Below are 12,060 nucleotides of genomic sequence, written 5' to 3' on the forward strand. Positions count from 1 at the left end.
GAACACACACACACACACACACACACACACACACACACGAAGAACCAAATTCCCAGAGTAGTGGAAAACTATATTGGATTGTGGTGGCCTTTGGCTGTGAGCAATAAAGTTTGCCTGGGTATGCCGGAAAACCCTGTGTATTTATACATTCTCTGATTTTGTCCCCAGAGATCTGCAGTAGTTGAACCAAAAGTTATCGCCTTACCTCAATAATTACAGCTTGAGTTTTTTATGAGCTGTCTTATGCAAGAGGTCAGTTTGAGTAGTAATAATGGCCCCCTCTGTTAAACACACAGGTCTCCCCACACACACCTGTAAAATGTGGAGGGAGATCGACATTTTCTGCGCTGGGTCATTGCTTTTCCATCCAAAATGGCTCCGAAAACACAGAAGAGGGTATGGTTTGGCCTCATTGGCATGTTGTCAGCATTAAATGTGGCATCAAAAGCAGCAAAATTAAGTGTGTTTCTCCCCCCCCCCTCCATACCGGAATTTTTTTCCTCCTGACTGAATCGAACAATGCCGTTGCCATAGAAACAGCCTTTCTCAAAAAGGTCACTTGGAAGAAACTGTGTTTTAGGTGCAACTCAAGGAGATTATGGGGGATTAGCTAATTTATATATATATTTCTTTAAAGGAAATATTATGAGCGAATAATATCCAGCTGAACTGGAAGGCTCTCTCAGTAAATTAAAAACTCTGTGATAAAAGCTTTATTTCCCCTTTTCAAAATAGGAACGGTATGCAGTCGGGTGATATCTGAAATAGAGATTGTGTGTGTGTGTGTGTGTGTGTTTAACTTGGTTTTAATTAAACCTCAGTCAGGGCTGAGAAATGTGGTGAGAGCAGATAATTGCCATATTCCCAATGCAGATTTTAAACTATGGCTTTGATATGTGTAACTCCTGACTTACTTGTACCCCTCCATTGCTTCCAAGGTGAGATGATGCTCTTCCACCTTTCAAGGAGAGTAGGCCAAGGCCACATCCACACCAAACATTTAAAGCATTCTTGTACCACTTTATTACCCCTCACAGAATCCTGGGAACTGTAGTTTACTATGGGGGCTGAGTTGCCAGATCCCTGTACCCCTTACAGAGTTTCAATTCTCCGAGTTCCCTGGGAAGAGGGATGGTTAGATAAGAAATTTTGGAAACTGTAGCTCTGTGGGGGGAGTGGGGGGGTCTCTAAACAACTCTCAGAAGCCTTCGTAAATGATTGTTGTTACTATAATCATCATCATCATAATTTACTTAATTTCCATAACAATCTTCATCCGAAGATCACAGGGCAGTTTACAATAAAAAAACCTCAGAAAAATACATAACATAAAGGTAAAGGGACCCCTGACCGTTAAGTCCAGTTGTGGACGACTCTGGGCTTGTAGCGCTCACCTCGCTTTATTGACCAAGGGAGCCGGCGTACAGCTTCCGGGTCATGTGGGCAGCATGACTAAGCCACTTCTGGCAAACCAGAGCACCGCAAGGAAACGCTGTTTACCTTCCCGCTGGAGCAGTACCTATTTATCTACTTGCACTTTGATGTGCTTTTGAACTGCTAGGTTGGCAGGAGCACGGACCAAGCAATGGGAGCTCACCCCGTCACGGGGATTTGGACCGTGACCTTCTGATCGGCAAGCCCTAGGCTCTGTGGTTTAACCCACAGAGCCACCCGCGTCCCTTAATGCATAACCTAGTAACAAACAAAAACAACATCTCCCCAATGAAATCGTGGGAGACGTGGAATGGGTTTTTTGCCTGGCGCCTGAAGATAATCAACGAAGGCCCCAGGTGAGCCACCCCCGGAAGAGTATTCCACAAACTACAGTTCCAGTGATTCTGTGTCGGAAGCTCTGGCTACATGCAGTTCTATGAGAGTGCTTTAAATGTAGGGTATGGATGCAACCCAAATGCAGTGTGAGAGAAAAATATGGGAAGAGCAGCAGACCCTCCAAGTGTCCCTATTTTCCAGGGACAGTCCTGGATTTACAGAAGCTGTCCCAGTTTGATTTGACCCTGGAATGTCCCGCTTTTCCTAAGGACGTCCCAATTTCCATCAGAGAATGTTGGAGGCTATGGGTGCAGTGAGAATGAAACTTAAAGGCTGTAGTGAAGAAGCTATTGCCTGAGACATAATGATGTTGCCCATCTGCTGTGGACGGCTTCCAATAAAATATTGAAAAACAATAAAACCTCAAACATTAAAAACCTCCCTGTCTTCAGGTGCCTTCTAAAGCCAAATAGATGTTTATTTCCTTGACATCTGAGGGAGGGCGTTCCACAGGGCGGGCATCACTACCGAGAAGGCCCTCTGCTTGGTTCCCTGTAACCTCACTTCTCACAGGGAGGGAACTGCCAGAAGCATAGCTGTCAACTTTCCCATTTTCTTGCGAGGAATCCTATTCGGAATAAGGGAATTTCTCTTTAAAAAAGGGAAACGTTGACAGCCATGGCCAGAAGGACCTCAGTAACTGGGATGAATGATGGGGGTGGAGACGCTCCTCCAGGTATACTGGGCCGAGCCTGTTTAGGGCTTTAAAGGTCAGCACCAATACATTTATTATGTGAAAGGCCATAATTATCTTAATATAATAATGTCTTCGGGGGCTTCTTCTGAATCAGTAGTCTGAGTCAGTAGGGATAGCCAAGGCCTATGGGCACATTCAGATTTTTGAGGAAACCTTCCACCTCTGATCACTTCTCTCACCTGTTCCCCAGTTCAACTGCCCCCCAACAGAGAGTGAAAACTTCGCTTTCCCAGTGGCCTTGGGTAAAAGTTTGATCCAGTAGAATTAATCTGAGCCTTGAAAAGCACATAGAGCTGAAAGAAGAAGTGGAAGACAATATCTGTTTTCCAACTTCCTCCTACAGCGCTGTGTATTTCTTAAGAGAGAAAAGTAACCGACCTCACCACCACATGGCCAAGGAGCCGGCCCATACAGGGGGGTGAGCAACCAGGTACACTTGTCCAAGACTTTGGAAGGCTAAACTGGCTAACAAGAGCCCCGTCTTGGGACTCAGGTAAGCTCTACATGGGCCTGCCAAGGGGGCAGCTCATAGGCTCTGTGGGTATGTAGTGAGATAATACAACATTTCTATAAGAATCAGAAATAAAGCCTTCAAATGGTCAAATTTACATTCACTAATCATTGCCGTAGGAATATATTTGAACTATTATTTCCTCCACTATATTTATTTAGTCCTCCTCCTCCTCCTCCTCCTCCTTCTCCATTGTAAACCTTTAATTGCTATCTTGATGTTTTTCAGATCAGTTTGCCCACTGATGAAGCTTGGCTTGAGTTCTAATCATTGCCAATCCAACTGTCCTCCGTCCGAACCAGCATTGTCAAACTTTTCAAACTTCATGGGACTTCTCTCTACATTTTCATCACTGAACACGTTGAACAGCATCCGGACCACAGCAGAGTGCTGAGGGACCGCACATGCTACCTCTTGCCAGCTGGAGAAGAACCCATTAAAAAGTACTCTCTAGGTATGGATTTTCAATTGACTCAAGAAAGCATTTAATAGTTATTCTGTTCAGATGAACTTTCCCAAGCTTAGCATACCAAGCTATATGAATCAATTATATTTACTATATCAATTATACCACTCATTTTCCCAAAAGGAGTTGCGTTCATGAAATTTATGATTATTTTTCCGTATAATGCTAAAAGCAAGGGTTCCAGCTGTCTGTGTCCCCTGACTGCTCCCTGATCTCAGCTGAACTCACCGTGAATCTCCTGGAAGTGGGGCCGCTGGTGACACGGAGAGCATGAGTGATGTGCACAGCTCTCCTTCTCCTCCAAGCGTTTTCTGAATGCAAGTAGACATAAAACTTGAATAGGGATTGCGTGAGGTGAGATGGCAATGAAGCAAGTCGTAAAAAGTGTGTGTGGCGAGGGGATGCTCACTGTGTTCAGTGTTGAGGAGGAATAGTAGCAACCTTCTGTGGTTCAATTGATGAAGGATATGCTATGAGTACAATGAATGAATGAATGAATGAATGAATACCTGCTTGAAGAAGCAGTAAAGGTAAAGGTAAAGGGACCCCTGACCAGTTGTGGCCGACTCTGGGGTTGCAGCACTCATCTCGCTTTATTGGCCGAGGCAGCCGGCGTACCACTTCCCGATCATGTGGCCAGCATGACTAAGCCGCTTCTGGCGAACCAGAGCAGCGCACGGAAACGCCGTTTACCTTCCTGCTGGAGTGGTACCTATTTATCTACTTGCACTTTGACGTGCTTTCGAACTGCTAGGTTGGCAGGAGCTGGGACCGAGCAACGGGAGCTCACCCTATTGCGGGGATTCGAACCGCCAATCTTCTGATCAGCAAGTCCTAGGCTCTGTGGTTTAACCCACAGCGCCATCCACGTCCCTTCTGAAGAAGCAGTACCATCTGCTTAATATTCCTCTCCTTGAGGTAGGGTCTGGCTTAGGGAAAGGCGACCTAGCTATGATTTGTCATGGTATCTATAACACATAACATGTTGTTAGGCAAGAAAGCAGGACATAGGGTTATATCCAACTAAGTTCTACTCAAAGTAGAAAAGAATAAACCTAAGTTAGTCATGTCCGTTAACTTCACTGGCTTTACTCTGAGTAGGACTAGCATTGGCAACAACCAGGGACGCAGGTGCGCTGTGGTCTAAACCACTGAGCCTCTTGGGCTTGCCAATCAGAAGGTTGGCGGTTCAAATCCCCATGACGGGGTGAGCTCCCGTTGCTCAGTCCCAGCTCCTGCCAACCTAGCAGTTTGAAAGCACGCCAGTGCAAGTAGATAAATAGGTACCGCTGTGACGGGAAGGTAAATTGTGTTTCCATGCTCTCTGGTTTCTGTTGCGCCAGAAGTGGTTTAGTCATGCTGGCCACATGACCTGGAAAGCTGTCTGTGGACAAATGCCGTCTCCCTCGGCCTGAAAGCGAGATGCAAAACTCTGCAAATAGCCATTAAAATAATAACAATAAAAATTAAACAGCTGCAAAAAGCCTGCTGGCATCTAAAGTTCTGCCAAAAGACATGGGGAAGCCAAAAGCAAGGATGGCTGCTGTGTTTCTGCTGAAAGATTGGAACATGCAACACTCAAAGCCTGGCTTCTAGCTGTGGCCTCTCAGACTTCTGTACCACTAGGGACAATGGTGCTTCTACAGATGATTTCAGCGACTGAGCTGGGATATGATGGCTCAGGTGGTCCTTCAGGTACCATGGACCCAAATTCGCACAGGTTCATATTGTTGAACACCTTGACACCAACCTGATTTCTCCCCACCTCGCAATGCTTTTGTCTGAGCAAAACTCCCTGCTGCTTTCTGGTTAGGCAGTGACTTGTAAATATCTTGACTTTTTGTGCTACTTTAAATACTGTCTTGAGATTTTTTTGTTAATGTGCTGAGGAGTTAAATGTAATAGAACCATCATTAACCAATTTTATTGAACTAATAACTCAGAAAGACCCTGCTCTTACCATTTGTAGCTGGGCTAACAACTTAGCTGTTTTTAGCACCCCAGTTAAGAATACTCCTAATTAAGAACCAGGAGATATACATAAAGAGACTGATGTGAAGTCCTCTTTCAATTTTTCAAACTGTGAGAATACCTCTTCGAGTTTTATGGTCTTACAATCTCTGCTTGAACAATCTGCAGACAGGATGTAAAATTATGTGCTGAATTGTGTGTGTGTTTAATTACTGTTAGACTCAGGACAGACAGGAGCCTTTTTAAAATGCAAAAATTAAAACATGCTATAAATACAGTGGTGGGGGAAGAGGGATAGTATAGTATAACATCACCATACATCTTGATGGCTTAAGAAAGCATTCGTTTTATTGTAGAGTTTTAAAGAATTGATTGTTTTATTGCACTATATTATTCCTATGTCTGTTGTTCCGAATTGTCATGGTGAGGCACGTTGAACACCTTATGGTGGAGGGGAAGAATGCAGGTGCTTATTTAATAAGTAAATAACATGCATTCAGCTTCTTCCAGAAGGTACTTCTTACACCTGAACTAGCAGAAGCCAAAGCTAGCAGGGGAATATTATTATTATTATTATTATTATTATTATTATTATTATTATTATTATTATTACTGCTACTACTATTACTACAGTACTACTACTATTTTAAAAAAAATCACTGCCACTCCAGTGAACAGTAGAAGAGTTGATGTGAAAAAATTACTATTATTATTATTTCTTGAATTTATATACCCCCATATACCTGGAGGTCTTAGGGCGATTCACAGAACTGTGTATTTCTATTCTTGCTCCCATATGCTGGAGAAATGGTGCTGTGAGATACTTTCTCATATGCAAACGTATTTATTACAAGCTACAGAGAGAATCTAGGCTCTCTTTGGATCAAGGGCAAATGGATCTTGTGAAAAATAGGCAGGTGAAACAATTTTGATGCCTCCTCTAATCCAGCCCATTGACCCTAAGGCAGCTTCCATTATTGGTCAACCTGCATTGACTTCCACCACCTGTGACATTGTGGGCAGAATGTATGGGATCAAAGATATTTGCCATATACTGAGACAGAGACAGGCCTTCCACAAAGGTCTGAAAGCCTACAAGTGTGATGGTGCAGGGCTAGACGATCGGATCTCAGCTTGCTGGGGAACTCATAGATGACTGACTCAGCCTATGTCAGAGCAGCACTGTGGGGATCACACAGGGTCCCTGGATGTTTGATGGTCTATTGAACCCTGTGCCACCACTGTGATTGCCTCCTCACTGCCACCAACCCATTTCTCTCGGGTACACATGGAGTCCAGACAGTTGTTAACATTAACAAATAATCAAGTTTATTTTATAAGCATGAACAAGTTTATGGTTTCAGTTAATTTTTCTTGTCAGTTTCTTAATCTTAGTTTCTTTACTGACCTATACGTTCCTAACAACTTCAAACTGATTATCCCAACTATCTATCAGACTCCACCTAACAGTTCCTCTCACTCTCTCACAACACAACTCGACCAACCCACAGACTTATCCTCCCTCTTCCTTCTCTACCTCCCAACTCTCAACTGACTTTCGAACAGCACCAACTCTAACTCTAACTCCTTCCCTTGGGTTCCCACTGGCCAATCACTTCACACTCATTTAACCCTGTCCTTATGACCCACCTAGGAGGCAAACGCCACAAGCACGCATACTAGAAAAAAATACTGATGCAATGGTCTCAGATGGTCCTGTGACCCTGTACTAATAGGTGTGATTTTATGGACTTGGATTGATAGAAGGCTATCAATCAGTTAAAGATGGTTGAACTGATTAAATGTCTAGCATTTAACCAATCTGTCAGTTTGGATAACTGTCCAGAGGAATTACCAAGAGAGGCCCCCTTTGCTGATCTTAGCACCCTAGAAGGTTTGTAGGGAAGGAGGTAATATTTGAGATACATTTTTCCGCCTTCCCACATCAGTTTGTAATTATGATGATTATTTTTATTTCTTTTTTTTAAAAAAGTCATTGTGAAAATTCAGCAACATTTTAGTGGGAATTTTGCAAAGCAATTCCGTTTTATATCATACATTTTTGGCTGGAGTACTGCATCGCACGATGACGAGGATGGCTGTGTTGAAGTCCATATATTGTTTCAGAAAGTGTGAATTGGGTTAGGTTTGCCTGTAACTGTGAACTGAATCGAATTTCTCCCCATCCGTATTCAGAACACCACAAGAAACTTACCAAGGGATGAATGAGTCACTCTGTTTCCAGTCTGTGTCACCTTTACATGTCTTCTCTTAGATGTATCTTCTCTTAGATGTTCATTGATGTATCACAGTATTTTAATATTCTTTTGGAAGCCGCCCAGAGTGGCTGGGGAAATCCAGCCAGATGGGTGGGGTATAAATAATAAATTATTATTATTATTATTATTATTATTATTATTATTATTATTATCCCATTTCCTCATCAATCTCCAATTTAGAAAGCAATGAAAAAATGTGCATAAGTCTTTAAATATGCATTTTAAACATATTTTCTCCAAAAATGCACTTTTCTAGATGTATTTTTTCTCAAAATTTGTATTTATAAATGCATTTTGATGTGCTTCTTGAGTTGGTAAATTCTATATAACGTTCAGAGAAATGTGAAATCCCTGGAAGATATGGATCAGAGCCGATCGTATTCAGATTTGCAAAGACAGAATTCCTCAATCGCTGCTGATGGTGGATCCACAATCTGGGTTACATGATGGAAGAATCTGACAGTGGCTTTCCTACACACTTGCTGATTTGCTTTCCGTATTTAAAAAAAAAAATCTGCCCTGAAGATTTGTTGACCATTTCTTCCTAATTCTCACACACCCAAATTGAAGTGGGGTGTCTCTAAATTGTAACCAGTGAAAACAGCTGGAACCAAAAATAGCTGTCGATTGAGAGAGAACTTCTTGCTTGCACAGAGCAGCCTGGTATTCTGCCTGTTTACATTATTTTGGCTCTTAAAACCACTCTAGCGACGGGTCAGGCTGTGTTTCCATCTTGTAATCTCTGCTGTCAAGTAAACAGGACATGGAGGAAAGCTTCTTGTTAATGCAGAAGCAGAAAAAAACCAAAACTTTTAGAGGCTGTACGTCGTTCAAGCCTTTAACCCCACGTTGACCATCCAAATTGCATTTGTCTGACACAACTATGATGTTCTTGCAGGAGGGGGTGGCAGGGGGGTTGAAGTGATACCACACGGGCTGCTACTTCAGAAAATCCAGTTGCAAAGAAGTTCCTGTTTGTGCTTGAATTGGTTTCAAAGCTTGTTTTGGGAATGTAATTTACCTAGAAGAGCAGGAATGCAGCTTTGCCTCAGAGGGGGAAGAGAAGCTCTTAAACTGTGTGGAGTTAAATAAGTTTTCCTCTCCTCATCTCTGTTCCCATCCGCTTCAGGCACAGAGTGGTGACAGGTTGAAAAATGGACCGTTGCATAGCTGAGATAGCTAACTGGGGCCAGAGACGTCCCATTTGCCCTGTCCTGCTACAGAAGATTATGGATCGTGTACTGTGCAAACCAATTGAGAATTTCCTTTTTGTCTTGGCAACTTTTGGTATTCCCCAAGTCTTGAGTTGTGGGCCAGTTTTGCACAATGCACAGATGTCCATACATTTCTGAGCACAATTCAAAGTGTTGGTGCTGACCTTTAAAGCCCTAAATGGCCTTAGTCCAGTATACCTGAAGGAGCGTCTCCAACCCCATCGTTCTGCCCGGACACTGAGGTCCAGCTCCGAGGGCCTTCTGGTGGTTCCCTCGCTGTGAGAAGCCAAGTTACAGGGAACCAGGCAGAGGGCCTTCTCGGTAGTGGCACCCACCCTGTGGAACACCCTCCCACCAGAAAAAGAAAAACAACTACCAGACTTCAGAAGACATCTGAGGGCAACCCTGTTCAGGGAAGCTTTTAATGTTTAATAGACTATTGTACTTTAATATTTTGTTGGAAGCCACCCAGAGTGGCTGGGGAAACCCAGCCAGATGGGCGGGATATAAATAATAAGTTGTTGTTGTTGTTGTTGTTGTTGTTGTTGTTGTTGTTAGTGTGGAGAACCTTAGTGTGTGAACCAAGACCCCCTTAGGAAACAGCTGCTGCTTCACAGCAGTTGTTCCCATGACTGCCTGTAGTTGAAAAAACACAGCTGGAATTGTGGAAGCAGGAAGTTCTCCCTGTCTTTGGGAAGAGCTTGGTTCACAAGCTGTATTTCTCCCTGCAAGCGCATCCACCAGAACAGCCTGCATCTGAGACTTTTAATCCGAGTCATCAAGAGAAACAGCAGTCACTTCTTGTCTCCTGAACAAAAATATGTTTTTATTTTATGTTTGTGAAGAGTGCTATTCTCAAATGCATTGGGCATACCCAGTAGACAACTGCAAGTACTTTTTATAAATAATACCATTTTCCCAGTACTTTGTGAGTTTAATGTTTTGGCCGGGGGTGGGGGTGGGAAGTGATACTGTCCCCCTCTTTTGGGGTTGAATTGCAGTCTCCCCCCCCCCATGTATAGCTACAAAGGTAACTTTAATCCTGAAACCTGACATTTAATCAGAATATTTAGCATACTTGGAACAAATAGTTGTTGATGATGCAGGAAAAATCAGGGAGAGAGCAAAAATGCTTATCATTTCCAGTGACAACAGGAGACCTCATACAAAAAACACTTGAGCTAGCAGGAGTTCCATTGCATTTCATGGAAAGCAAAGAGAGGGAGGGGGATATCTTGCAAGTTCAGAAAATAACTCATCAAAATAAAACAGGAAGAGAGGCAGCAAACAGAAAAGAGAGAATCAAGAAGAATGAAACAGAGCTGTCACCAGATTAAAGAAACCTTAGGGTGAAACTGTAAGGTAAAGGTAAAGGGACCCGTGACCATTAGGTCCAGTGGTGACCGACTCTGGGGTTGTGGCGCTCATCTCACTTTACTGGCCAAGGGAGCCGGCGTACAGCTTCCAGGTCATGTGGCCAGCATGACTAAGCTGCTTCTGGCGAACCAGAGCAGTGCACGGAAACACCGTTTACCTTCCCGCCAGAGTGGTACCTATTTATCTACTTGTACTTTGACATGCTTTCAAACTGCTAGGTTGGCAGGAGCAGGGACCAAGCAACGGGAGCTCACCCCGTTGCAGGGATTCAAACTGCCGACCTTCTGATCGGCAAGTCCTGGGCTTTGTGGATTAACCCACAGCGCCACCCGTGTCCCAGGGTGAAACTGTACATTGCACTTAATCCACGCGGCTACATGTCTTTCTTTTCCTTAGATTAATAGCAACTGCAGCAAGGGGTGGTGGTATTAAGATCACAACATGTAGGGAGGGAAAGTCAATCCTTCCCTATCCCAGCCACATCCTCCCTTCCTCACATTGCTCCTGTAGCTTAGCAAAAAGGAGAAGAAAAAAATCCATTTGTGCGAAGTCGGCATCACTGCACACAATATATGGGGCATTACAAGTAAACTTAGTTGACTGGTGGTTTAAGTTTTAGTAGCTTAGTAAATCAAATGATAAAATTTTCATCAGTGGGATTATGTATAAAATAGTAGGTCTGAAGCTGAAGGCGTATTTCCCTTTTGGGGCATATGTGGGGTGTAGCAAGAGGTATCCCAAAAACACATCCCCCAAACCCAGTTTCTCAAACAGGAAAGACTGTCTTCTAAGAAGGAGTTGGGTATCTTCCACTGGAGGAGACATCATTAAGAGGCAATATAAATGTCAGGAGCTTGTCCTACACTCGGGTAGGACCCTGACAGAGACACATGCCCGACTGGCATGTTCTCTCCCTCCTGGTCAAACATTTGGGAGCTTCAAAAGCTTTCTTCTGCCTGAACATCACAGTGATCAATGCCAACAGACACCGGCACACTTAGGGATCCGCAGAGTCTTCGCAGCTTGTGTAACAGACCTCAGCAACTCAGCATTTTGGCTAATCTATGTTTAGCGGGTGGCACTGTGGGTTAAACCACAGAGCCTCGGGCTTGCCGATCAGAAAGTTGGCGGCTCGAATCCCCACGACGGGGTGAGCTCCCGTTGCTCGGCCCCTGCTCCTGCCAACCTAGCAGTTCGAAAGCACGTCAAAGTGCAAGTAGATAAATAGGTACCGCTCCGGCAGGAAGGTAAACAGTGTTTCCGTGCACTGCTCTGGTTCTCCAGAAGCGGCTTAGTCATGCTGCCCACATGACCCGAAAGCTGTACACCGGCTCCCTTGGCCAGTAAAGCGAGATGAGCACCGCAACCCCAGAGTCGGACATGACTGGACCTAATAGTCAGGGGTCCCTTTACCTTTACCTTTATACATACAAACACCCACGGAGCACTGCAACATGGCTCCCTCTCTCTCTAGCATCAGACAGCAAAGAGAAAGAACAAAGGACAATAGTCCTACTTCACGGAACACAGTAACACAAACACCCTGTTTCCGTCATTTCCCACTCTGTGGAGTCAAAACATACACCGTCATGTGATGGACAACAATCCCATGACTGCAATCACGGAGCAGGAATTCTAACGATAACAGATCGTTATCTGTTCAGATATTTGGAGGGCATAGATAGCACAGCAAATTTGCTTTCTGTTGCTCCAGA

At 43.9% G+C, this 12,060-nt stretch overlaps 1 protein-coding gene across 8 annotated transcripts in view; it reads left to right on the plus strand.

The window, feature by feature from the left end:
* Positions 1 to 12,060, plus strand: part of PKNOX2 (PBX/knotted 1 homeobox 2) — a 456,445-nt gene that overhangs the window by 215,656 nt on the left and 228,729 nt on the right. For 7 of the 8 annotated variants that reach the window (XM_082200515.1, XM_082200517.1, XM_082200519.1 and 4 more), the window contains one exon: positions 3,267 to 3,492. The exons of the other annotated variant lie outside the window; for it this stretch is intronic. The gene's annotated coding sequence lies outside the window, so the exon portion shown is untranslated. The remainder of the gene's footprint in view (positions 1 to 3,266; positions 3,493 to 12,060) is intronic. 8 annotated transcript variants of the gene reach the window in all.

Source organism: Podarcis vaucheri (assembly GCF_965113315.1).
Source record: "Podarcis vaucheri genome assembly, chromosome: 15".
In the NCBI taxonomy this organism is placed as follows: domain Eukaryota; kingdom Metazoa; phylum Chordata; class Lepidosauria; order Squamata; family Lacertidae; genus Podarcis; species Podarcis vaucheri.